At 46.2% G+C, this 27,879-nt stretch overlaps 1 protein-coding gene across 6 annotated transcripts in view; it reads left to right on the top strand.

Moving 5' to 3' along the window:
* The window catches only part of HIVEP3 (HIVEP zinc finger 3), a 399,183-nt gene that overhangs the window by 222,300 nt on the left and 149,004 nt on the right, over positions 1-27,879 (top strand). The window contains exons 4-5 of one of the 6 annotated variants that reach the window (XM_074934667.1): positions 10,429-10,526; positions 11,356-11,461. The exons of 4 other annotated variants lie outside the window; for them this stretch is intronic. The gene's annotated coding sequence lies outside the window, so the exon portion shown is untranslated. The remainder of the gene's footprint in view (positions 1-10,428; positions 10,527-11,355; positions 11,462-27,879) is intronic. One more of the 6 variants, XM_074934664.1, reaches the window with a different exon arrangement.

The following is a 27,879-nucleotide window of genomic DNA, read 5'->3' as shown; positions in this document are numbered from 1 at the left end:
GCAAAAACATTGTCACAAGTGGTTTTGGGTACATGTCGTCAGTCGCCCCTCCCTCCGTGAAAGGAACGGCAGACAATCATTTCACGCCTTTTTTCCGTGTGGGCGCCATACTGCTTTCAGCAGACGGTGTGGTAAGACTGCTAACTGTCGTTGTCATCCACCGCTTCTGCTGCCACTCTGCTCTCCTGCTCTCCTGATGCTATGAATCCACCTCGTAGATCCTCTAAATGACCGTCGTCATCCACCGCTTCCGCTGCCACTCTGCTCTCCTGGTGGTCTCACAGGGCTGCTTCCGCTGCAACTCTGCTTGGCTGCTCGTCTTGCCGTACCACGGCAAGTGTGCAGCCCACTCAGCTGTTGTGTCCTGGCAGCAGACGGTGCAGTAGGTCTTCAAACTATCGTCGTCATTGAACGACTGCTTCCGCTGCCACTCTGCTCTCCTGGTGGTCTCGCAGGGCCACTTCCACTGCAACTCTGCTCGGCTGCTCTTGTCTCGCCATACCACGGCAAGCGTGCAGCTCGCTCAGCTGTTGTGTCCTGGCAGAAGATGGTACAGTAGGTCTGCAAAACTGGTCATCCAACCACCGCTTCCCTTCAGCTCTGCTCTCCTGCAGACGCCATACCACAGCAAGCATGGAGCCCGCTCAGATCACTGCAGCAGTTATGAGCATTGTAAACACCTCGCGCATTATCATGCAGTATATGCAGAACCAGAACCTGCAAAAGCGGGCGAGGAGGCGATGGCAGTGCGGTGACGAGAGTGATGAGGACATGGACACAGATTTCTCTCAAAGCATGGGCCCCAGCAATTTGGCCATCCTGGTGGCAATGGGACAGGCTCATGCCGTGGAACGCCGATTCTGAGCCCGGGAAACAAGCACAGACTGGTGGGACTGCATAGTGTTGCAGGTCTGGATGATTCCCAGTGACTCCGAAACTTTTGCATGCGTAAGGGCACTTTCATGGAACTTTGTAACTTGCTTTCCCATGCCCTGAAATGCAAGAATACCAAGATGAGAGCAGCCCTCGCAGTTCACAAGCGAGTGGTGATAGCCCTCTGGAAGCTTGCAACACCAGACAGCTACTGGTCAGTCAGGAATCAATTTGGAGTGGGCAAATCTACTGTGGGAGCTGCTGTGATCCAAGCAGCCAGTGCAATCACTGAGCTGCTGCTATCAAGGGTAGTGACTCTGGGAAATGTGCAGGTCATAGTGGATGTCTTTGCTGCAATGGGATTCCCTAACTGTGGTGGGGTGATAGACGGAACCCATACCCTATCTTGGCACCAGACCACCAAGGCAGCCAGTACATAAACTGAAAGGGGTACTTTTCAATGGTGCTGCAAGCACTGGTAGATCACAAGGGACGTTTCACCAACATCAATGTGGGATGGCCGGGAAAGGTACATGACGCTCGCATCTTCAGGAACTCCGGTCTGTATGAACAGCTGCAGCAAGGGACTTACTTTCCAGACCAGAAAATAACGGTTGGGGCTGTTGAAATGCCTATAGTTATCCTTGGGGACCCAGCCACCCCTTAATGCCATGGCTCATGAAACCGTACACAGGCACCCCGGACAGTAGTCAGGAGCTGTTCAACTACAGGCTGAGCAAGTGCAGAATGGTGGTAGAATGTGCATTTGGATGTTTAAAAGTGCACTAGCGCAGTTTACTGACTAGGTTAGACCACAGTGAAACCAATATTCCCATTGTTATTACTGTTTGCTGTGTGCTCCATAATATCTGTGAGAGTTAAGGGGGAGACGTTTATGGCGGGATGGGAAGTTGAGGCAAATTGCCTGGCCGCTGATTATGCACAGCCAGACACCAGAGTGGTTAGAAGAGCACAGCAGGGTGTGCTGCACATCAGAGAAGCTTTGAAAACCAGTTTCATGGCTGACCAGGCTACGGTGTGACAGTTCTGTTTGTTTCTCCTTGATGAAAACCCGCCCCCTTGGTTCACTCTACTTCCCTGTAAGCCAACCACCCTCCCCTCCCGCCTTCGATCACCGCTTGCAGAGGCAATAAAGTCATTGTTGTTTCAGATTCATGCATTCTTTATTAATTCATCATACAAATAAGGGGATAACTGCCAAGGTAGCCCGGGAGGGGTGGTGGAGGAGGGAAGGACAAGGCCACACTGCACTTCAAAACTTATTGAATGCCAGCCTTCTGTTGCTTGGGCAGTCCTCTGGGGTGGAGTGGCTGGGTGCCCAGAGGGCCTCCCCCTCTCCCCCCTCGCATTCTTGGGCGTCTGGGTGAGGAGGCTATGGAACTTGGGGAGGGGGGTGGTTGGTTACACAGGGGCTGCAATGGCAGTCCGTGCCGGGGCTGCAGTGGTGGTCTGAGCCTTTCCTGCACCTCAGCCATACACCGGAGCATATCAGTTTGATCTTCCAGTAGCCTAAGCATTGCATCCTGCCTCCTTTCATCATGCTGCCGCCACCTTTCCTCTTGATCCCGCCACCTCTCCTGTTGCTCCAGCCATCTATCCTCTCGCGCATCCCTCCTGTCCTCGTGTTCATTTTGTCTGCCTCCACGCATTCTGCTGGGCTCTTTCAGTTTGGGTGGACTGCATGAGCTTAGAGAACATTTCATCGCGAGTGTGGTTTTTTTCATCTTCTTATCTGCGCTAGCCTCTGGGACGGAGATGCTAGTCACAGCGTTGAAACATTTGTAGCTGCGGGAGGAAAAAAAGGGAGATTAAAATTGAAAAAGACACATTGGCCATTTAAAAGGAGGGGCTGATGTTTTCGGATTAACGTGCAGCACAAAACCAACTAACCCCCCCCCAACACACACCCAATTCTCTGGGATGACCGCTTCACCCCTCCCCCACCATGTGGCTAACAGCGGGAATGATTTCTTTTCAGCCACAGGCAAACAGCCCAGCAGGAACAGCCACCTCTGATGTCCCCTTAATAAAATTCCCCTATTTCAACCAGGTATGATATCACTCTCCTGAGGATAACACAGAGAGATAAAGAACGGATGTTGCTTGAATGCCAGCAAACACCGGGAACACGCTGCCATGCTTTCTTATGCAGTGATTCCAGACTACGTGCTACTGGCCTGGCGTGGTAAAGTATCCTACCATGGAGGATGCAATAAGGGTGCCCTCACCAGAAATCTTTTGCAAAGGCTTTGGGAGTACTCCAGGAGAGCTTCATTGAGATGTCCCTGAAGGATTTCCGCCCCATCCCCAGATACGTTAACAGACTTTTCCAGTAGCTGTACTGGTCACGAATGCATCCCAAGTCTTCAGAGCAAATTAATCATTAAACACGCTTGCTTTTAAATGGTGTATTATATTTACAAAGGTACACTCACCAGAGCTGCCTTCTGCGCCTTGAAGGTCCGGGAGCCTGGGTTGGGAGAGTTGGGAGGGTATTGGCTCCAGGCTGTCGGGGAGAACAGTTTCTCTGCTTGCCTGGTGTGCACTATCTTCAACCTCCCCCTCCTCATCATCTTCCTCATCCCCAAAATCCTCATCCCTGTTGCGTGGGGAGACTCCCTTGCAGGAGTCCACGTACAGATGTGGGGTAGTTGTAGGGGCACCCCCTAGAATTGCATGCAGCTCATCATACAAGAGGCATGACTGGGGCTCTGACCCCGAGCGGGCATTTGCCTCTTGGGTTTTTTGGTAGGCTTGCCTGAGCTCCTTAAGTTTCACGTGGCACTGCTGTGGGTCCCTGTGATAGCCTCTGTCCTTCATGCCCTTGGAGATTTTTTCAAATATTTTGGCATTTCGTCTTTTGGAATGGAGTTCTGATAGCACGGATTCATCTCCCCATACAGCAGTCAGATGCAGTACCTCCTGTTAGGTCCATGCTAGAGCTCTTTTGCGATTCTGGGACTCCATGGTCATCTCTGCTGATGAGCTCTGCACTTCACGCCACAGTGGCCAAACAGGAAATGAAATTCAAAAGTTTGCGGGGCTTTTCCTGTATACCTGGCCAGTGCATCCAAGTTGAGAGTGCTGTCCAGAGTGGTCACAATGGAGCACTGTGGGATAGCTCCTGGAGGCCAATACCTTCTAATTGTGTCCACGCTAACCCAAATTCGACCCGGCGATGTCAATTTTAGCGCTAATCCCGTCGTCGGGTAGGAGTACAGAAATTGATTTTAAGAGCCCATTAAGTCGACAAAAATGGCTTTGTTGTGTGGATGGGTGCAGGGTTAAATCGATCTAACGCTGCTAAATTTGACCTAAACTCATAGTGTAGACCAGGGCTATGTCTAAAATTGGCATAATGATTCCTCATGCCTGTTACTTAGCAGGACTAAAGCGTCTTTAATGTAAATGCTGGAATAGTTATGAGACTTTGCAGGGACTATTCTTTTTACCATCGGAGAGTCTCCTGAATGCTTTCAAAATAGTAATTAAGTATCACAACACCCCTGGGAGATCGGTAACATTGTCAGCCCCATTTTACAGATGAAGAGACTGAGGTACTGAGAGAAGACATGAAGTCACACAGCCAGCCAATATTAGAACTGAGAATAAAACCCAGGAGTGCTAGGGTAAAATTTTCAAAAGCAACTCAGTGACTTAAACCAATGGAAATTAGGTGTCTAAATACCTCTGAAAATCTGGCCCTTAGTCCCCTAGAGCCAGATTTATAAAGGTATTTGGCTACCTAAAGATGTAAATAGGCAGTGGGATTTTCAAAAGCACCTCCGTGCCTAACTCCCATTGATTTTATTGATTGTTTTGTAAAATCCCACTAGGTGCCTCTCTGCATCTCTAGGCTCCTAAATTCCATTAACACTCTGGGCCCCAAGTTGCTTACGTGTTTTTGAAAATGTTACTCCTCCTTCAACCATTGAAGTCCCAAACTTTCCAAAACTGGAAATACAACCCAGAAGCGCTAATTCCCAGTCCCCTGTTCTAGTGCAGAACCTATAATGTAATAACTCCATGAGGATCATATAGCACTTTACACAGTCATCCTAAATACTCATGAGACAGGTAGGGAAGACTCGATTACAGAGGGATAAAGTGATATGGCCAAAGTTGTACACTGAGTCATTGGAAGAGCCAGGAAAAAAACCCAGGGGTCCTAGTTCACAGTTTTTGGCTCTAATTCTAGCACAGCGTTCCCAAATCTTTTCACAGGTTAAGCCAAACCTTAGTGGAGGTGTTTTGTAATGGACACCTCCTGTCCATTTACAATTATATAGCATACCTGGGCAACTACAGAAATTGCTTATGTGGAAAAGTAACATCAGGAAAATATTTAATGTAATTTTAGCTTCTGTTAATGTAATTTAGCAGCTGGAAACAAGGAAGACAGTTAGAGAAGCATGTGGTCAACCAGAACTGTGCAGACCACCAGAATAGGCTTTGTGGACCACTGTTTTGGAAACCTCTGTGCTAGATTAAACTTCAGAGAACTAGGAAAAACAATGAAAGGGTCAGAACAAGAGAGATACAGGGCAATTTCCTTCATTCTGTAAACAGCTTCAAAGAGGACTCCAAGACAGTAGGCAACTTGTGCACATCCTGGGCCAGGATAAGGTAAGCAGGAGTGAGGGGGTATGAGGAGATATTCCCTGGCAACTTTGTCAAAATGCTTAGGGGAGGGAAAAGTCTAGCCTTTGAATGTGAAGTAAAGTATGGTTATTTTAACCATAATGGAATTGTGGACAGTCTTCCTGTTGGGAGGGCAGTGATGTTAACAAAGGGCTTCCATAAAACTGTTCACATTTAGCCTTTGTTAAACCCCATGTATCCTTGAGGTTTGCAGACAGGAGGAGGAGAGTCCCTGGGGAATTTTCCTTTTATTTTCCTGTTTAAATGAAAACACTTTCTCCCAACCAGGGAAAGAGGCAAACCTGCTGGGCAAACACATTTGTATTAATTGCACTTCGATGACAACGTTTACACTATTCAGCTGAAAAATATACTGACTTTATGGGCAATGTGGCACAGAGTTCAACTGACTGCAGCTTGGAGCGATGTGTGTGTTTTGTGAGAGAGGGTCTATGGATGGAATCTTCTCCTGGGAAATGTCATGAAAAGAGCTGATGCTTGGTGTAATGCGAGGCATTCCAAAGGCAAACAATTCACCCTTCAGTACCTGTCTTTTATGAGCCCTGGGGTTAAGTGCTCTCAGGTAGGGATGGTTTATCAGTACCATGCAGAGAGGGCAGGACTCCCATCACAGGCAGCAAGATTATCTCCTCACCTCCCATCAAATTGGGAGGTGGAATTTCAACAAGTGGCTCCTGAGAGACCCTTTCAGCATGCCCTGTGTGAGAAGAAGGGAAAGAGAATCACGTGCTTCAGAGGGAATCTGTCTATTTCCTTAGCTAATCTTATCAAGTCATTTCTACCAGACTCATCACCATGGCATCTGAGAACCTTACAAAATTATAGGGATACAACTGATTTTCTTCCCGCTGCCTTAGAGTCAGTGATAGACCAAACTGACTGTTAAATCTGCTTGTGTTAGGTATCCTCACGTTTCTCAAAGCGTTCGCGTGAGAGCTGCACCAAGTTCAGTCTGTGAATATGCAAATACTAAAGTGTATTTAGAGTTAGAAAAGGAACTGCTCCCCATATCTGCCCTGTGCGTCATCGAGTCATGTCTGCCACCTTCAGTGACACCAAGATGTTCTTATTCCTGCTGGCTTTGTGGGGCTGATCCTGCTATGAGGAAGCAGCGTGGACTCTGTTCTGTCTCATGCAGAGCACCACAACACTCAGCTCAGTTCTAGATGCAGCCTCATTTATTTTTTTTTTTTTTTAACTGGTGAGAAGCTGGATGTTCAGCTGCTAGGTGGGGTTTCCAGCTCTGGCTGTTGGGAAAGCTAATCTTTTGATGGAGGTATTTTGATCAGGACGAGTCAGTGTAAGGGGAAATATTCACCAAGGCCCATTATTCACCAAGTCACATTTTACACTATAACTGCCCTTCCGGTTTTGCTGGTTTTGGATCTTTCTGGTTGGTGTGAACCTACACAGTGAAGGCTTTGCCACTTAGCCATCTTTGGAGAGACAGAGGTCAAATTCACACCTAGTGTATCAGTAAATGGGTGCAATTCTCTTGAAGTCACTGCAGCTGCACCTCCTTACATCAAGTGTGAATTTAGCGGAGAGAGAGAGAGTGGGTGTGTAAAATTAAATATAAGAACCACCCCTCTTTCACAGGCTAACCCTCCTTTTTGCCATGAATGCAAGGAGCTGAGTTGGAGCCCTGAGGAATTAGTCAGTGCACACACACAAAACGGATGTATTTTTACTGTACACTTAGCTGCTGTTTTGTCATTTCTGATATTGAAACATTTGGGGGATGAAATGAAGTGGTGCTGTGTCAGACTGGGGACCGGGCAGCGTGGGGTTTTGGTGGTAGATTTCCAATGATTAATTTTCCTGAAGAGCTGCTTTCTATTTACTGAACAGAAATGCAATTCCATTGATGTCCACCCAGAAAAGCATATCCCACTGTTTGCCTGTCAGAGTCATTATTTCCATTATAGGGACCTCACACAGCTTTAATACTGCCCTGATATTGGAAAGCCTGCAGAGGGATGGGAATGAAGGCTTGGCAATGATTTTTAAAATAGTGGGTATTTGTCTTAGGCATAGTTTACACTAGAAAAAAGCTTGCCAGTATAGTAATAAAAGTATAGATATATCAGCAAAGCCTCCTCACGTGGACATAGCTTATAATGGCAAAAGATTGCTTTGCCAGTACAGCTTATACTGGTTCCTGAACAAAATATGGTCTAGTGGCAAAAGCACTTTTCCCCCTGGCATATCTTTGTCTGCGCTATGGGGAAATATTGTTTAAAAAAAAATCAACCCCTAACCAACATTATTATGCGGGCAAAAGTTTTAAGTGTAGACCTGGCCTTAGATGCAAAGCTATTCTTGTGGTTTGTAAAAAAACATGATTTCCTACAGCTGCCTGAATTCAAAGCTCAACATTGTGTTGCTTTGTCTTCTGAGATCATCTCAGAACTTAAATCCATGCATTATATCCATCATCTTGGAAACCTGATAGTATATGGGAGCCACTAAAAACACCCATTGAAATCCATTGCCATCACCACATGGAACAGGAACAAGCCCATACAGGTCTCCCTTGGCTGATCATTTTGTCTTATTGCAGCCACGTCCTTTCTTTACAATGAAACATTTTGTCTGCCCCTGTGAAGATAAAGGTAATCCATTCAGTTCAGCTATGGGCACCAGTGGCAATGACTTAATCCCCTTCCTCCCCCTCCGAAGTTCTTGATAAGTAAGTATAATGCCAAATCCCCCCTGAACAAGTCCCCCTCTTAAAATCTATTAGCTATTATACAGTGGGCCTCTTAACATGTGTGTATTGTACATCCACCCAACGTGCCTTTTACTAATCTATGACAGCGACAGGGTCTAAAGCCCTGTATAGGAATCCAGGGCTCTTCTGCTGAATTGCTGTAGGTGTAGGTGCTAAAAGTTGGTGTGAAGATTCAGGGTATTTACTGCTGAGTCATGCTGGCTTGGAGGTCCGGTTAGCTCCATCCAGAATGTAAAGGGTCCGAGAGTGCCTCTTTGGGGTGTAGAGAACTAGGATACTAGAGCAGAGGAGGTCCCAAAAGGAAACCCTGGGAACTCCTAGTCTTGGGGAGGACACGTAGAATGCGGTTTATGTTGTGGCAGTATTTCTGTGTTTCCAGTAAGGCCAAACCCCAGGAATAAGGATAAGTTTTGACACTGTCCCAGGCCGTGTGCGCTCTGCTGAGGATGGCATAGGCACACTGCCCATTCACACAGTTTAGCATGTAAGGTCAGGCACACAGGTATCCCACAGCTTTCTGTCTGTGGGCCGAGTTCAGTGTCCTCAAGACTTCATGCAGCAATTCTGTGGAAAAGCTGATTTGATGTCATTGTTGTGTCATCACTCATGAAAGCTTCCACATGTAAAGTCTGAGTGAAAATGAAATTGGAAGCCTGGCTCCTTTCCCACAGCTGTGGCTAATGTGTGATCAGGGCAATTTAGAGAGATTCTCATAGTTGTAGGTAGTTGCTCTGCTTTCATAAGGCACACAGGGCTCTCACTGAATGGCAAGGCCAAGCAACACAGAGAGAGGCTTGCAGGGTGCAATGAATGTGGTGTCAGGAACTAGTAGTATAACCAAATGTTAAGGGCTTCAGACTTTCCTGCTCCCAGCAGGACTCTCCCCTCCCTGGTTCCCTGCACACAGTGGAGGCCAGGCTGGAAGCATGGCATAGCCTCGTGGTCCTTCCCAACAGCTCAGGAGCTCTGCATGCTGGCATGGGATCTGTTTAAGGGAGAGCACTTGCTAAACAGCGTAGAGCAAGTGATTCAATGCCTGCAGATTGGGGACTTTGCAGGCTGGACTTAGGGTGGGTCAGTGGAGGCTCTGGTAGGAGTCCCCTTAGGACATTGCCATACAACCAGTGTAAGTGGGTGTGTCCTATGCTAGGCAGAGGAGGTGCAAAGTGGCTGCCAGATGCAGGTGGCTTCTGTGCTGTGCTGCTGTGAAGGTACCCGTTGTGTTTTCAGCTGGAGAGCGTCCTGTGGTGGAAGCCCGACGTTAATGATCCCTGTAGCCTGTCCCTCCCTCTCTCCAAGGAGGGGTGTGCAGGGCTCTCCCCCTAACACTGCAGGAGAAGAGACTGTGTGCCCCAGTTCCCAGGGGAGTAGACAGCCCGACCCAGACTGAGAGGGGCAGCATTTTCACATCTTCCAACCTTTGCCTCTAAGGCCACGTCCACAATAAAACAAAAAAACCATCTGTTAACACGGGTCAGCTGCGAAACGTCCAGATCCCACTGTACGCCAGGCAAGGTGGAGCTGTACCCTGGTAGCTGCTCAGGATAAATCCTGGGAACCAGCTCACACCTGTTAAAACTCCCCCTTGCCTTGGCCAGCGCAGGATGTTTGGCACATCTTAGTTAACACGTGTCAAAATCCCCCCTTTTCCTAGGGGCCACAGACTTGTTCCTGGCTCAGCTCCCGGTTCCCTGGGCTGTGCCCCGTCCCCACGCCTCGCCCCGAGCTCCGGCTGGGGCGTGGGCTGCAGGTGATAACCCCGCTGCGGGTCGGAGTCCTCCTGCCCCGAGCTGCGGACTCGCCGGAGCTCTGCCCGGCTCTGCCCGGCCCGTGGCCCCGCAGGCTCCTGCGAGCCGGCCCGGGGAGTGACCCGGGGCCGGGCTGGGCCCGCGCCCTGCCCGCGGGGAAACACGCCGGAGCGAAAGGGGGAGGGCGCGTGTCACGGGGCGGCCAGAGGCGGGGGAGGAGGATGTGGGGATGGAGAGAGGAGGCAGGCTGAGAAGGATGGAGAGGGGGAGACGCCAGAGCCTGCGGTAGAGAGGTGGGGGCGGGGAGGGGAGAGGAGGGTAGGGGTGCGCGCACACACACACTCACACTCACTCACACTCACACTCTGATTGTTTTCTTCCTTCCCCCAGCGCCTCTGCGTGCACAGGGCTCGGGTCTGAGCAGACCCGCGGGTGCCTGCAGGGCATCTCCAGGGGGCTGCTTTCTGCTCCCAGCCTGCGTCCTCCTGGTAAGTGCATTTGGCTGAGGTGAGGCAAGCGCCAGAGCCCACAGCGGCCGCCCCGCGGCACTAGCGCTGAGCCACGGGGCCAGTCCCATCAGCTGGTAGCCGGGACTCCGGCGTGGCTCGGCTTCAGGCTGATCTACCCATCCCTTATCCGGGTGTCTGTCCCTGAGAGAGGCTCTTCTGCAGACAGCACTGGTCCCATAGCCCATTAGTTCCTTCTTGGGATTTGGCAAGTGATTCTTGCTGGGGCAGACAGTCCTTGTTCTGACTTAGTCTCTGTAGATAGTTCTATAGCACCTGCCAGCATGGTGTCTGAGCACCTTACAGTCCGGAGGCAGGGCAGGCTCCTTAAGAGAGACTTGCAGCGAGCTGCAGTCTGATCTGTACCCACTGCTGCAGATTGGTTCTCAGATCGATTGTGATGACAGTCTCACTTAGCAACTTTCAGGTGGCACTAGTCTGCTAAGTGAGCATTTGTGATGGAGAGGCGGTGTGTGTGTGAGAGAGAGAGAGAGAGATTTTTATATCACTGTCTCTTGTCAAGATTTGATGGATTTTTGCAAAATTTTAAAGGAAGAAATGTTTGCTAGAAGTATAAGGAGTTTGGCCCTGGAGATGGTTGTCTCAGAAATGCGCTGTTAACAAGTTGTGCAATGCATGAGAGCCAGCCAAGGGCTGAAGGATTCCCTTGTCTGTACCGAAAGCCACAGCAGCTGCTTGACAACAGGAAACAATGTGTAGTGAATGGAAAAAGTGGGTGGTGCTGACTGAACAACTTCCCTTTACATCACTGCCCAAATAAGGAGCTTTAAAGTGACCTTTTCTATTACAGCCCATCAGAACATCCCCCTGGAGACTCAGGGTTCCTGTCTCTTACAAGCCACAATCATGAGAGAGAAGGCTGCAATGCAGGGGGCATGGGAGCAGAGTCGATGCAGGTAATGAAATCCTGATTAGGCAATGAATGTTCTGGGAGGGTTTCTTTCCCTTTTATCAGCTGTGGTCAGGTGGGGGGAGGGGGGGTGATAGGCACAGCAGTTTGCCCAGAAGTGAAGTAAGGGCAGTTGTAACACTCAGGCATGTCTCCCCGATGAGGTCACTGTAAATGAGTAACCAGGAGTTACTGGATGTAGGACTCCTGTATACTGTAAACATGAATGGCTTGTTTCTCTTGATCCTTCGCCAGGCAACCCAAGTGCCAGTACTGGCAAATAAATAAACTGCAGTTTGAATGTTAATTGAAGTGCATGTATAACTGATGTTCTCGGGGAGTCCTGTCTGGGACTGTCACTGGTGGTACCGGGTAGCACTGGCAGCTTGGCAGCCATCAATCTGGAATGGCTGGGTTTTTTTGGAGGGGGAGGGGTTGTTAGTAGAAGAAAGCAAGTGGCAAATAATGGGGATGCTGTCATGCAACGTCTGATTAAAATATGTAACTACTTTAGCAAAGGTTTCAGAGTAGCAGCCATGTTAGTCTGTATTCGCAAAAAGAAAAGGAGGACTTGTGGCACCTTAGAGACTAGCAAATTTATTTGAGCATAAGCTTTCGTGAGCTACAGCTCACTTCATCGGATGCCTCTGTTTGCATTTGGAAAGGAAGATGAACTTTAGCAAAGTTCTGCAGGGAGGCTTTGTATCAAACCGACTTTCCAAACCTGGAGACAGAAAATATCTGCAAGACGAGTGCAGTAAGAGAGAGTAGCAAACTTTGCTAGAATAGTGGAGTAAAGGGCCTTTAGAGGGCTGAACCTGTTGGGCATTTTATTCTTTTCAATATTTCATGGGAGATTAACACCTGCACATCAGCATAAAATGAGGTAGTTTTAAAAATGTATGAAGTTTGTGTAAATGAGCTGTAATGATTTAAGCTCCCTAATCCTTCTCAATGGAAATTAACAGCGCCTATAATGCAGCCAGAGGTGTGTTCTGAAATGCAGACATGCACTGAACTGCTGCATGCGAACGTGTGGATATTTATTCTACATACGGTGTTGATGGGAAGGACTGGGTATTTTTTATTTATTTATTTTCTGTAGCCTTTGAGAATTGGGACTAATTGTGCAGCTACCACAAAAGTGTCTCTGGCCCAGTAAAACTCTGGCAAGTGAAAATGGCTGGGGCAATTGACATGGTGACGTGCAGTGTCAGCAATAGAAGCTGAACTGTGCTCTACTGCTGATAGGTAGCTCATGGCTTCTGAGCACTTACTTCGTCTGTTTGACCATTATCATTGTCAGCAGGCAAGGACACTTTTAGCCTTTATCATCTGGAAAGCAGGCATCTGGATGCCCCAACATCCCCTCCTTTATAGCTCTTGTCCCTGACCTGACTTGTATTAGTACATTTCAGGGATCCCCTAGAGCATGAGGCGGAAGAGACCTACTAATGTTCCTTAGCAGTTGTCATTGTCTGCTGGGTTCACACAACCTCAATGCCATAGAAACTTTACATTCTGTTTCCCATAGAATAATATACACAGCACAGTCAGAATCCAACTCTCTGATAGGAGTAAAACTGTAGCCTGCCTGAAATGAATTGAGGACTGGGGGGTGATGATGGGGCATCTCAAAAGCCAAAAAACCTACTACTGTATAATGGCACTAACTGGCCCCCTTGTTGACAGCCTCAGCAGAGGGGCGCTGAATGAATCCCACTCAGCCTTAGAAGGGAACCTTCTAGTGGAGGACAGAAGGACACATGGTGGGGTGGAACAAGGGAAACATATGCTCTTATTTTCTGGGTTGCTCCTGTTCTGTGGACAGAGAGTCTCTTTCTCTGGGGCTTTCAATCTGGCTCCTTTCTCCAGCACAACATTCATTTCAATTATTATTTAGAAAAGGAAAAAAGTAAAATAAAACAATTTGGTAGGGAAACTCTAATTGTGCATCAAAACAAACAGTCCTAATTGAATTATTAACTAATTAAAGTGCTGGGGAAGCTGTAAACCCCCTAAAGTTGTCCTTGTGGCAGTTTTACATTCATGGAATCTGGGACACCATGCTCTCACTTGCAGTGATGCTTCCCCAGTGTTCCCCCTGTAGAGAATGTTTGGACTCTGTTGACTTCACCTTCATCTCTGTGCTGAGAAGTGTAAGAGAAGTAGACTGAATAATTTGTACTCTTAATAGATTATTTTTAATCTTCATCTACAATATGGATCTCTCTGATTTCTCAGTGTCAGACATGGATTATTGAAGGAATGGGTATGTGCCCTGGCAGCATACTGTCAGGCACTGCTGCAGCTGTTATACTCTTGGTACTTTAATAAGGAGCTCCCACAAATTTTCCTTCCCCTCTGTCCTGATAAGCCTATGCCTCAGGTGCAAGTGTGGCAGAGAAAATGGAGAGAGGGACTGCAGACTCTACTTGTTTGTTTTCCCGTTTAAACAAATCACGTTCTCATGGCCACAACTAAGGAGAGAGGCAGAACCACTGGGCAAACAGAAATGTTTAGAGTTTGTGCTTGAAAAATATACAGAGCTGTTGATAAAATAGCATGGTATTCAGCTAGCACAGTTTGCAGGGTGTTTGAGATTATGTACACGGGACTTCTAGGGGGATACGAAGGAGAGAATCCTCTGAGAAAATGTTTTGAAAATACCTGATGTTTATTCCAAAGGCAAAAGCAAATGTGATGTTGAGAAATATTTCTTGAGTGCCAGGGGTAAGGTGTCTCTGACATGGATGGTCTAGCAGTAATCAGAGAAACAGGGACTGTACCGGGGTTTGGGAAATCAGCCCAGCCATCCTCTCAAGTTGGTGGTAGGTCTCCTGAGAACTCCCTGCAATACATCAATGGTGAATTTCAACAGTTGTTTTGGGTACACTCCTCTTGCACTGAAATAGCTAGTTTTCCTCTAGTTTCTTCTGTCTCCAGGCCCAAGTAAATGTGCAGTAAACCTTCACTCCCCACCATATCACAGTATTTCAGTTGGCAGCCAAGACAAAGACTCTCCCTTTAACCTCAGGCCAGGCACAGGTACTGTAGTATTGGCTTTCCCAGGTGCTTGAATTTAGCCCTGTTCTCAACATGCTGGTCCATTTCTGTATGCAGAAAAGTTTCCGTAGCCACCAGGTGAGCAAGATTTCCTTGTGCAACTGGGCGAGGGAAGGTTATTTGCTGTGCAAGGCTGAGAATGTTCCCAGTGAGGCTGAGCAGAGGAGTCTTTTGCGTACATAGAGCTACGTCTGATGGAAAAATTCTGAGAAGTTTTTTTTCCCTAGCGGGCTCAATGGTAACCAATCTAAGGCTGCCTAAATGTTTCTTTTCTAACCCCTTGATTTCAGTTGCACAAAACGTTACTGAATTGGGGCACTATTCTTTTGGAGAGTTTGAGAAGAAACCATTCAGCAGCTCTTGACTGGGAGGAAATAATTAGCAAGATTCAGCCTTTACCCACACCCCAAAAACGTATGTACGCTGCACAGAGAGGGCTGCATTTGTCTGTGGCCTTGCAGATTGTGTAATCACTGACAGCTGGGTAAAGTTAAGTGTAAAATGCCACTACTGGTGTGAAAGAGTGGGGAATCTGGTGGCATTTTACATCTGCAGAGCTCAGGTGTAAATAACGACACAAGGTGCAAGATAGGAGAATTAGGTCTGGAGTTTTCAAGGGCACAAGTGCACCAGTTTATGTGGCAAACTCTATGAGCTCAGCACATGCTGTTTTCAAACACATGGTAAACTTTATACGTAGGGTGTATAGAGTTTTCTATGCAAACGAGATTTCAATTTCAGGGGATCCATGGCTTCCCGGCCCCAACCCACTGCCACCAAACTCAGCTGGCCCTTCCTCTGCTCTTCCTGCAGACTTTAGAAGGTCTCCGGGAAAAGAACCCATGGATCTAGGATTTTGCAGCATTGTTGCACCAGGAAGCTTTGGGGTTCAGATTTCTTGGTGCATAGGAGTGACTAGACTTGTTCTTTATGCAGGTACTGGAATTCTGGGAGTTGAAGCCAAAATTGGCTGGTCCAGTGGGATCCAGACATTGGATTTGGGGTTTTGCAGTATGGTTGCTTCAAGGTCTTGGGTGTGTTTGATGTGCTTAGGAACAAATACACTTGTTCTCTATTTTGATGGTACAACTAGGGGCTGGGGGGAGGGGAGGAGGGGGTGCGAATCAGCAGATTCCAAGTAGATCCAGCCTTTGCCTTTTTCCACATAAACCCATTGGCTCCCTAAGCTCCTTCTTATCATGCTCCCACATCCAACCAAGGGACTCCATTGCTGCCCATCTGCTGGAGAGCACCAAAGGGAAATCCCCTTCCTGTGCTCCATAGCCGGTCCGCATTGGGGTAGATTCCTACCTTGCAGAGCCCATGAGGACAAAACTGATACTGTCTTTAAGTCCATGACCACATGCTGTTGTTTTCCACAAGGATTGCTAACAGGTCTTGAACTCAGGCCCTTTAGATCCACAGCACAGAATTCTTTTATTTGAGCAATTGGTGGTGAAAGTAGGCTGTTATCCTCTAAGTGGACCCAGCTGCAGAAGAAGACTGACACACTTTGCCAGTGGGCTAGACAGCTATTTGTGAGACAGCAGGTACCAGGATTCCCAAGTTCTGTTCCTGGCCTTGGGAGCAGAGTGTGGTTGAGTAGTTCAAGACAGGATAGCCAAGCACATAATTCGGTACATCCATTCTTAAAGACAGTGTGGTAATGTGGATAAGACTTGGGTTTGTCACAGAAGCAGCACTGCCTAAGGTGACCTCATCTGTAAAGTGCATGAATGACAGTTGCCTCATCGGGTAGGGGACCAAGGGCTTAGCTAAGAATATGGGTTGTGAAATGTACAGAGCTATTGACAGCATACAATGAATGAATGGGAAGTAGGACTCATTGTCTCCTGGCTTGCAGCTCGGTGTCCCTTAGCCCTTACCCTAGGCTACAGGGTACTATGCAGTAGAGAATGTCTCTGTCTCAAAACTTTTCTTTACCAGATATGTGGACAGCCCTGACAGAATTGCCAAATGTGTGGGTGTCATGCATGATGCATGTATGACACTTGGCAGGTCTACCATAGCACCTGCTTTCGTATTTTGCTGCCTCGCTCTTTATTAATAGGTGCATCTCTGTTCCTGGTGAGTTTCTGTGTTTCTTTCGCTAAGCCCCTGTGTTCCCACCCCACACATGTGAAATTCCACTCTGCCAGTGACGTCCCATCCGGGAGCTGTGGAAATGATTCAGATGTTACAAACCATATCCCAGCATCACCTGGGGAATGAGCAGCATGAGTGGATGAATTCTCAATAAACAGATGTCTTTCCATGCCAGTGCCTGTAATTATAAGGAACCCAAGGAAAACAAATAACTGACCTGAGGCTGGAGCAGCAGAATTGTCGCTAGCTGGAATGCGTTGTGGAGTTTTCCATGAGGCGTCACTGACTCTTTAAATAGCTGCCCACGAGTTTCATTCGCTTCCTCCTGCCCTTTATTCTATTTTCTGGTTTTGTTTCCTTCTGAGGAAATCTAGTAACATTAATTAAAAAACCAGCAAGGGCAAAGATGAGACAAAAATGTGAAGATTCAAAAATAAAAATGAAGAAACATTTTCATAAAGTGCAGTTGTTGGGGGGAAATAATGAACTGTCGGTTGCCTAAAGAAAGCAAAGCAATCTCCAGTTTCTCTCTCCTTTTCAGTTAGAAGAGCTTAGCTAAACTAACACTCGGCACCTGGATAGTGAACCCAAGCCAGCATCAACTCTGCTGCTGGAGGTTTACAGTCCATCTAAGGCCAGATTCTCTGCTGGTACAAATTTGCAGAGCTCCACTGAAGTCACTAGAGCTCTGCTTGTTTACACCAGCTGTGGTTCTGGCCCTTAACCTTTAAAACAGAAAAGAACAATTTTAGGGCTGTTAATTTTCTTGGTAGGAGGGTTGAGAGGTGAATCCCACAGCTGAAGGAGAAGTAGTAGTCACTCTACACTGGGCTAAGTGCTATATAGAATTTCTGGACTGAATTCTCCTCTTTAGAAGGGTTGGTCACAGCAGCTTCTCGTTGGAGGAGGGGAAACCAGTGGGGAAAGTCTTTCGATCGAGCCTGAGCTTGAAACTTGGCTTCCTAACCTGAGTAATGATCTGAATTGAGAGATTTTTTTTTTTTTTGCAGAGAGGAAATTGGGGTTGCTAGGGGAAGAGGAAACATTTTGTTTATATTTGAGCTACAGAACAGTATAAAATATCATAGGGTTTGTACATTTTAAAGAAAAGAAGGCTTTGTTTGTTTGAAAATAGAAGATGGCTCCTTTTTTTAGAATTAGAGAAGCTGAATAAAATAGTGCACTGAAGGTCAGACTAGAACCGTACATGAAAATGGGATTGTGTATATCTACAGAAGAATGCAGACTTTTTGGAAGTCAAGATGTGTGTTAAGTTACCTCCCACAAACATGACTGTAGCGCTCATGTATTTCTTTTGTTACCTTCCTAGAGTAAAAGCAACAAAACCCTATGATAAAACTACCCTTCCCCAGCCAAGCACCAGTGGACCTGGGTCAGTATAGGCACTTTAAAGTGTGCAGAATGGTCTTGTGGTTAAAGCACAGGACTAGAAATCAGGAGACTTGGGTTTTGTTCCCAGCTCATAGATTCCAAGGCCAGAACAGACCATTCTGATAATCTAGTCTGACCTGCATAATGCAGGCTAGAGAAGTTCATTCAGGAATTCCTGCATCAAGCTCAAATATTATGGTTGAGTTAGATTGTATGTGTCATAGACTAACAGTGTGAACTGTGGGGAAGTCATTTCACAACTCTATGGCTTTGTCTACAAGGGACATTGACCAGTGTCGCTATTCTAGAATAGTTGCCTGTTTGGACACTATTCTGGAATAAAAATTACTTTTATTTCAGAATAATATGACCAGTCTGGGAGCAATTCTGGAATAATTTATTCTGCAATAGCTCTTCTGGTCAATTTCCCTGTGTAGCCACAGCCTGTGTCTCAGCTTCCAGGTCTGTAGCGTGGGGATAACAACACTTCATGACCTCTCAGGGATGTTGTCTGGCTCCTCACAATCTGCATTCTGAAAGCCCAGGGTCCAGAGTGCTAGATAACTGGCAAAGGAATATTATTTTAAACACTGTGTGTTACAGTGAGCAGCTGTAACTAACTGCTGAAACCATAGTACGGAAAAGATCATCAGTAAGGCTACAATTGTGACTTCCAAAGACCTCTGTGACTTCAGGCTGGGAGCTGTTGGGACCCCCCCAAGCTCTGAGCCACTGAGGGCAGCGGGGGTACCCCGCAGCTGCCGGCCACCGTGGGCAGCAGAGGGACCCTGCAGCTCCTGGCCACTGCAGGCTGAAGTCACGGGGGACTCCGCAGCTCCCAGCTGGCCCCCACACCTGCCCAGCTGCTCCCCATTTAGTCATGGATATTTTTAGTAAAAGTCAGGGACAGGTCACGGGCTTCCATGAATTTTTCTTTATTGCCCATGACCTGTCCGTGACTGTTACTGAAAAATATCCATGACAAAATCTTAGCCTTAATCATCAGCTTAGTTTGGTCATCAAGGGCTGGACTGGAGCTGGCACTTCCACACATGCACAGGTTTAGAGAAACAGCATGAGAAGCCTTCCCCCCACACTCTCCAGGCAGACACTGGTCCCATTTGCAGTTCAGGAGCTCTCCCGAATGCAGGAAATGCTCCCTTTTAGTCCCCCTGACATGCAAACTACCCCAAGGGCTGCAGAAAAGCCTGTCCCCTTCCCTATAATGGCCAGTGGGTCTGGCTGGGAGATGTGCAGAATTCCCCTAATCAGTGCCATAGCAGGTGTGTTCCTCTTGCTCACCAGGAACTTTGGGGAGATGTTTTGGCTCATAGAAGCATAGTGCCTCCCACAGGTGCCCATAGGTAGATCTGTGCTTCAGGGGCACAGCCTCTCTGCTAAAATATTACAGGTTTTTCACAGTAATGATCCGGTTACCGCTGTGTTTTGCACCATTACTGCAATAGTAGCTTTTATGCAAGGAATATTTATTAAAACGAAACCCTGATTGCTGTCCTACCCCTGTTTTAAATGGCGCTGTTCACAGTCAGATATAGTGCCCCCTGGAAGGCTGAGACCATTTTTGCCAAATCAAGGAATCCAAAGTCAGTGCTGTGCTGTTTTTCTTTGGCCTGAGACAAGTCTGCGGCATTGGTTTTATTATTCATGACGCAGGGCGTATCTCTTTAAAGAAGTTGAGGGAAATTCCCAGATGAGGGTTGGTTGCCATACTATCTTCATGGAGTATGATTTATTTTTGATTCTGCCTGTAATACATTGCCAGCGTAGACGGTCTGTTGCCTGAATGTTTTGATCTGTCATTCACCTGTGGGTATTTGGTACAAAGATAGAAAATATTTTGTGATCATATTTGCATTAATCAAAACCTGAAGTTATTCAAGAGAAGATATGATATGCAAAAATGTACACACAAGGTTTTTGATATTTCCAAGTAAACGGGTAATGATGGGTAGAAGAAGAGTGAACGCAAGCAAATATGTGAAGATAAAAATCAGAAAAGCCCAACTTTTTTGCGCTCCGCTTCACATAATGTGGCCCTCAGAGGCCATTTGCATGTGGCTTCCAGCCCATTTCTCATTGGGAAGCTGTTGGCTGTGACTGTGTGGATCATGGGAAGCATGAAGAATTACCACAGAAAACATACTTGGATATTACTGCTCAGTTTGAACCCAGTTCTGCCACACTTGCATACGTTCGTTATGGTTGCAGCACATGCACAGAGAAGCTAGAGAAAAGCAAAATACTCCTGCTGGGCAGCTGCAACATAGCACAATGTTATTTCTTAGAACTCAGAACCCCAAACCGGGGCAAAAACAGGCTGCTCTCTATTGCAGCGAGGCACAACTCACCCCACCTTGCTTTAAGCTGATTCTTTCCAGAGTGGCTGTCTGCTGACTGACTCAGACCACATGACTTCCCCAGGGCCCTCTAGCTCCCAAGCAGGACCGGGAAATCCCTCACATTGAAAGGAATAGCTTGCCATTTTAAACTGGTTTCCAATAAACTCATGGTGAATCAGGATAGGCAAATCAGGCTCTTGCTTTATACAGTGGCGAAATGGGTGTCATAGAATATTAGGGTTAGAAGAGACCTCAGGAGGTCATCTAGTCCAGCCCCCTGCTCAAAGCAGGACCAATCCCCAATTTTTGCCCCAGATCCCTGAATGGCCCCGTCAAGGACTGAGCTCACAACCCTGGGTTTAGCAGGCCAATGCTCAAACCACTGAGCTATCCATCCCTCTCTGCCCCCCCGACCCTCTAAAAGCAAACAGATGATGCTTCTGCTTGGAGGGGCTAACAATCTAAAATGTTGAGATAACACAGTGAGTTAGGGAGAGCCCAACAAGGTGGGGGAGTACTGGGGAGTGTGTGCTATAAATCTGATCGGGGGTGACTAGATGAGGTCTCAGTGAACAAACATATTAATTTAAATAAATAATTGATCACTGGCGTGCTTCCTGACAGAAATGAGTCAGGAAGAGGATTTGAAGGAGGTGAGGGTGCTGACTGCAGCTGGACGGGTATTTGTTGAGAATTATCTCCTGCTTTTTGGCAAAGAAATACTGAAACCCAGAAGCCCTGTTTTGCGTACTGTAGCCACAGCCGGTATTGGGCATGTCTGCGTCCCCAGTCTGGGTCTGTTTGAATTCAGAGAGCTGGACTATTTGTAGTGGGGAGGTTGAGCATGTGGATGTGAGTGGGGAAGGTGCCAAGAACACAGGCACCGTTTCAGCTGTGAAGGTTTTGCTCAGAATGGAAGCTGCAGTTCTCTATGTGTTCGAAGTCAAATAACTAAGTAAATTAAACTGCTGGTGGTGAATCTGCTACTTCTCCTTGCCACTTCTGCATCAGCGTCATGTGAGGGTCAGAAAATGCCCCTTACAGTGCAGAAAATAAGTTGTGATTCTATCCACTCTTACCAGGTATAATATACTGTGTCTAATGCTTGGGAAGCTGCGTTTAGTTCATTGTCAGTGATGGTCCGTTATAACAATGTCCATTTATAAAGTGCGTATGTGGGTAGGTGTTGAAAGTGTACATATGCAGATACACTCAGTGATATATAAATAGTAGGATTCTAATTCAGTTTACATCTGGCATTTACCACTGCAGAATCAGGTCTCTTTATTTGCCTAGCGTGGGCATCTGGTGCTTGTGCTATTCCGATGCTCTGAGAGGAATGGTTCCTGGTCTTGGAAAGTAGCTGTGTTTGTGCTGTAGGTGAGAGGGTGTGTGTGTATGTGTGAGTGAGCACAGGGGATGTTTCCATTTTAACAGTGTTTTTTCTGGCACTGCTGCTTTTTCTGTAATCATTGTGGAAACTGCTAAGCTCTGGGTTCATCAAGGAAACACTAGAAATTCTTCTTGGGAGAAATATGTTAAGCAAGTGGCCACAATACTGATTTCTTTGGGGCTAATTTTAATTGGGAACAGTCTTTTCGGGAGATTTTTGTTGGCCATGTTTCTGATGGAGCCAAGAAACAGCGACGACTCTGATAGGAAATGGTGTCCAAAAGCCCCCAGATAGATTGGCAAGGGGCTGCTTTGTGTTCAGTCTCTCCAGTGCTGGGCTGTTATCACAGTATTTCAGAACATGTTCGGTATATGAGAAAAAGGATTCCTTACTAACAGCCAGATTTTCTTCTGGGGAGGAAAAAAAAATCTTCTTTGAAGTAAACATGTCTGAACTCAGTGGAGTCCATGTGCAGAATGGTGGCAGATTTGGCCTATGCCTTGTAGCATTTCCCTAATTCAGGGGCTCAGTCTGTTTATCAAAGCATTTATTAGGCCCCTGTTAGCTGTAGGCTGCTACATTGGAGGGATAGATGTCCTACCCATGTGTGCCCACAGATGGCCCTATTGCAGTGAAGCCGAGGGGGTGTCACTTTGTGGGAGAGGGACGAGATTTGGGAAGTGTGCATGACATGGTGCCCAGCCCTGTGGACTTTCCTGTATGGTACTGCCTACCAAGGAGTGGGGGGCAGGAAGGAGTCAGTGGATCCATCAGCCATTTCCTCCACATAGGGGTCATGCCCGTGGCAAGGAGGTGACTCAAGTTATGAGATTGCAGTAATAGTCGCAGAGTGACTCCGCAGTTGCTCCATGGCATGGACAGAGAAGGATTCCTCTACCCCCATCCCAGCCCCAGACAAATTCCGAAGTGCACAGCACAAGTGCTCCTGCCGTGCACTGTGTCCAGGATTTTGGCACCTGCATAGCACATTTCAACTGATAATCACATGGAAAGGAGAATTGGAATGTGCAAGAGGGATGTGGTGATATCAGATACCCAATTCGTTATAACCCCAGAGGCTGTTCATTAGGACTGCAGAGACCAAGGGCACCTGATGGGCTGTTCACTCTGATGGTTTTGCTGGTTAATGACTCTTGATCCATGCAGTTAAGCTGGATTCCAGCACAGTCAGTATCTTTGCCAGGCACTCCTTTTCCTCCTTCTGCAATGCCCGCTGCACAGGGAGAAATAGCTGGGGCATGTTTCATGGGGAGCTTCGTTCATGGGAGTGGCAGCCGCAGTTTATCAGCTAGTACACAAGCAATGAAGAGTGCTGCTGTCCCTTTCCGGAGGGATTGCATTCACCCTGGAGTGTAATGCCTGTGCACAGATAAAGCTGACAGGGTTCTGTTACCAGCTCAGGAAGAGCTCTGGAGAACTTCAAAACCTCTGTTACAGATGTATCATAAAAGCAAGTCCCTGACTGTGTACTTGCACTCACTGAAGCACTGACAATTCCTGGCACTTCCCACAAGAGTAGGATGTTAGCCCTGGCTAAATTACGGCATGAGCAATTACATTTCTGCCTATCTAAAATTTCTCCTTTGGTATGAAATAGACACAGTTTTCCTCTTCCCTTCATGCCTTAACCTTTTGTGTAACATTTTTATGCACTGTCATGCAGCTGTTGTGTACAGCCCTAGATTGGTTATACTGAGACCTTGTCTACACTGCAGGTTACTTCAGCATAATTTACGTCGCTCAGGGCTGTGAATAATCCACATCCCTGAGCGACGTCAATGACACTGACCTAAGCGCCGGTGTGGACAGTGCTGGTTCGGCCCCCGTCGGCTTACAGTGTCTGTGACTCCACCGCGAGCCATGCGGCTGCATTGTTGCGAGTGCTGTAGGGTGTCTGTAGGAACTGACGTGCTGGATCAGACTAGGGGTCCTGTTCATACTAGTTCAGTATCCTGTCGCTGACAATGCTCAGTTGCCACATTTGTCAGAGGAATGTGTAAGAACCCCCATAGGGGACAATTATAAGAGAAGTTTGTTCCTGGCCTAGGTACTGCTGTTTGTTATTGTTACTAATTTTTGGTTATTTGTCATCTGTATAGTACCCATGGTGTGCTAGGAGTGTACAGAGAAATAAACAGCATGCTGTGGTCCTTGCAACTAAGAGTTTACAGTCTGAGACGAAATCAAAGCAAAGGGAGCATGTCAGCCAGGGGAAGACAGAGGGTTACAATGACCAGATAATGAGCTGGGGTTTGGTAGCTCTGCCTATATTTGTGTGTTAGTGTCTGTGCATGTGTGGGTGTGCATGCACACATGTGCTTAAGGGCCCTTTCTTTCACTAGTTGTTATGGAGAGACTGATACCGGAAAGAGGAAAGGAGGTTTTGTCTGTGCTATACATATTTGATGTTTTGCGAGTTTGCATTTTAATAAACGCTTTAATAAGTTACTTAAATCAGTCTCTCACTCTGTTTTCGGGGCTCTGGAGACATTCCATTTGCTTAACACTCTTAATGACTCAGAGTTCTACAAATGATTTATTATTATTGATTTATACACCACCCAACATAGGCATCAAGGCAGCGGTATGTAACATGGTTCTTACAGAAACACACCACCCGCTGTTGAAACAGCCCTTCTGATTAAAAGGAGGGGGGAAAGATAGATCGACAGATTTGTGCAATTCAATGACCTGCAGCATTTAATTATTGATTCAGCTTTTAATTTTCAGTCCATCACTCCAGTTTTGTCTCCTGTGACTTCCTAAAGCTCTTGGGGGGCGCCAGGAGGTAAAGCATCAGCACACACATTTATAGCTGGCTGGCTGCTGTCCTGTTTGCAAGGCAGGCTGGAGTATGCTCAGTGTTAACTTGTTCAATTCCAGCTTTAGTTGGGTGGATCCAGAGAGGTTCTAAGTATCTAGAGTGCCCTCTGAATTCAGTAGGCAGTTCAAGTTTCAGGCTTAAGCAACCCCAGTAGGCAGTGAGTGCACCTTGGGCCCTCTATAAAGGGAGCAAAAATTTAAATAAATCAAATATCTTAGCTGTGCTTTTAGTCTTTCTTTTTTCCCTTTAAAAGTTGCATCTTTATACAGATGAGCTGTGACTGCTTGCTCAGGAGGCACGTTGTTCTGCTCAGTCCATTTGATACTGTGGAGAGAATTGACAAGAATCGCCACAATAAAAATTTAATTAAATGCCAAGCAATAATTTGCAATGGATAAAATGTGGTACCTGCAGTACTGTGTTGACATCTGTTCACACACCCAAAGGGGGGCCATTAGTGACTTTCAGGATCAGGAGAAAAACACTGGGCCAATTATCATGTTTTTTATTTTTTCAGGTTCTGGCAGAGAGACCTATTCTGTTTAATATTTTATAGAAATGCATCTTTGCCATCCTTCCTATGAGTCATTCTTCTATAAGAACCCACAAGTCTGTTGAGATTTTAATCCCTTTAGTGTATTTAAAGGTAGATTCTATATCTTGTGAAGGAAGCATCTTTTGTACACAATATGAATGTTACCCCACTGGCATGCAGTCCCAGAAAATGGAAGTTTCTTTAATTTCAGCCAGCTATGTGCACGGAGGCATGGCCTGCAGTACCTTGTAAAGTGGCAGACACATTCAGGTTGTTCATAGACTCATAAGGCCCAGTTCTGAAGTCCTGACTCAGACAATACTCCCATTGACACCCATGGAACTTTATCCTGATTACGGACTTCAGGGCTGAGGCCACAGAAACTGGAAATGGAGAATTTCATCTAAATCCACCTGCCTCCTGAAAGAAGAGAGTTTTCCATTGCTTAGTGTATATTGCTGGGTCCAGTCTAGTCTTAGATAACTCACGTGCTGGGATTTATGCACTTGATGAATCTTCATGAAAGTTTTTTTCAGATATTCATCCTTCATTTTTCTTTTGATCACTTTGACCTGATCAGACCTAACTATATTTGCAATGGGTAACCCTCAAAATATATTCACTCTCGAATGCACTTTCACTTTTCAGATGTTTCTGGTCTGTTATATAGCCCCAGTAGCTGTCGTTCAGCTAAGCTACTGCCTCTTAGTCTCTTCATTTCTTTCCTCACATAACTAAGCCTTCTGACTGTTTCTCTGAATTCCTTGCCATCGGTCTGTGTTTCTGAAGCTGGGATACCTGGAACTGAAGATGATATTATTTTCTGTTGATTTTCAGCCAAACTCGTGTTGAGTAGCCTCCTAGATTTGAGACCAAAATACATGTAAGTTTAATTTAAATATCTGCAGTGGAAACTTTCTATGGAAAGAAGGTAGCCAAAAAAAGCCCCTGAGAGAACAAAGTTATTTGCCCTACAGAATGACTTCCTTTGCTGCATTGTTTTCCGTTTGTATCAGCCATTTGTCTCCTGCAGGGTGTGCAGTTGTGGCTCTTTCATGTGTCAGCCAGCAAAAGTTCAGCAAAATTTCAGTGCACTGCAGAGCATTACCGCTTCTCTATTGCATGGCAAGTAATATCAAATCTGTTTTACAAAGTTATCATGAAAGATCTGCGCTCCATGTACAAATCATCCAATGGCTCCATGTCATGAGTGGAATTTAAAACTCATTGTGATTCCCTAACGCTTTGCTCAGGAATATCATTTTTGTTTAGTTCTTCAAATAAGCAAATTAAAGGACTGATGGCACAGTAATTGCTGATGTATTAAACCATTTTGACCAGAGAGTCAAGAATGATGCAAACTTATTTGTTTGTTGAGGAACTCTGTTTGCAAGATGTGCAATATAGGAATTCGGTTTTCATCTCAAATGCTTTTATAACTTGCCTGTGTAATACCAACAGACCCCAATCGTTGGTGGACGGGATCAAACCTGGGACCTCGGTGTATGAGTCTCTACTGCATGAGCTAAAAGCCACATGACCCTTAGCTAAGGCTATAGCAGACTCATTCATTTCTATGTGGTCTTGATGCCACGAGAGGGGACAGACCGCCACACCTACGAGTTGTGTGGGTTACACCTGGTTTACTGTATTTTGTCAGCTACAGCTTATACTGTCATGGGGTTGCCTTACCAAATTGTTAACAAAGACAACACTCATTTATTGGGCCAAATAATTTGACTCTCTGAAGGGACTTATTCTTTGCAGAAAACACTTGGAGAAAGGGCAAGTGACCTAAAGCTAAGGAAGAAAAGGGTTATACTAGACATCAGGAAATATTTCTTGTAACTGAGCATTAGAATAGACCTTCAGAGGGAGGAAGGCAAGAAACGTTCTCTGCAGATATTCAGGGGATGATTACATAAAACATCAGTGGGAATGATGGTGGGGAATAATATTGCAAAATGCCACGGGACAGACTGCATGGGTGAGGTGATTCCATGCTCTTCTGGCTCCATTACCTATAAAAATGAGAGAGCTGATCTTCTGGATTGCAAGCATCAATGCAAAACCTTCTCCAGTGAACTGTAAAATGTGTGGTCTCTCATCATATTGCTCATATGACAGGAAATCTCACATTAGCTTTCTCATGCTCACTTTTGGAGTGAAGCGTGGATATTCATGACTTTTCAGTTTGGAAGGTGAGAGGTTCAAGATGGTACCCCAGGGAAGCTAAGTGACTTTTTTAGTCTACTAAACTTGCAGTGTATCTGTTTAACAGGTCCTTACACTGTACTTACAATAATTATCTTCAGAGACAGGGCCTACAAGGATTATGTTCCTTCTTTAGACTTTCTTTCACCGATGGAGTATCTGCTTAACCAAGATTTATGTCCAATGAAATGCCAACTCAGATTCAGGAGGTATCCTGGTCTCATCCCTTCTAATTCAGCAGGATGTTCTAAATCTCTTTGAAAGACAGTCTGCAAAGTTAAAATGCCTAAAACACTCCCCTTCCCCAAGCTCTGTCTCTCTGTCTGTCTGTCCTTTGAGTGTCCTCTCCTCAGGGCAGGGACCATCCTTTCTTGTATATCTAGAAAAACCCTTACAATACTATTGGTATTACTGCAAACAAATTATCAGTACAAGTACTAAAAATGTGCTGAATGAATAAATCCATGGTCTGCTGGTTGTGTGAATGTTGGTGATAGTTGTAACAGTTGATGTA

The sequence above is a fragment of the Natator depressus genome, chromosome 19, assembly GCF_965152275.1.
Source record: "Natator depressus isolate rNatDep1 chromosome 19, rNatDep2.hap1, whole genome shotgun sequence".
Classification (NCBI taxonomy): Eukaryota; Metazoa; Chordata; order Testudines; family Cheloniidae; genus Natator; species Natator depressus.
The sequence above is the reverse complement of the archived record's forward strand: the minus strand, read 5'-3'. Positions and strand labels throughout refer to the sequence as shown.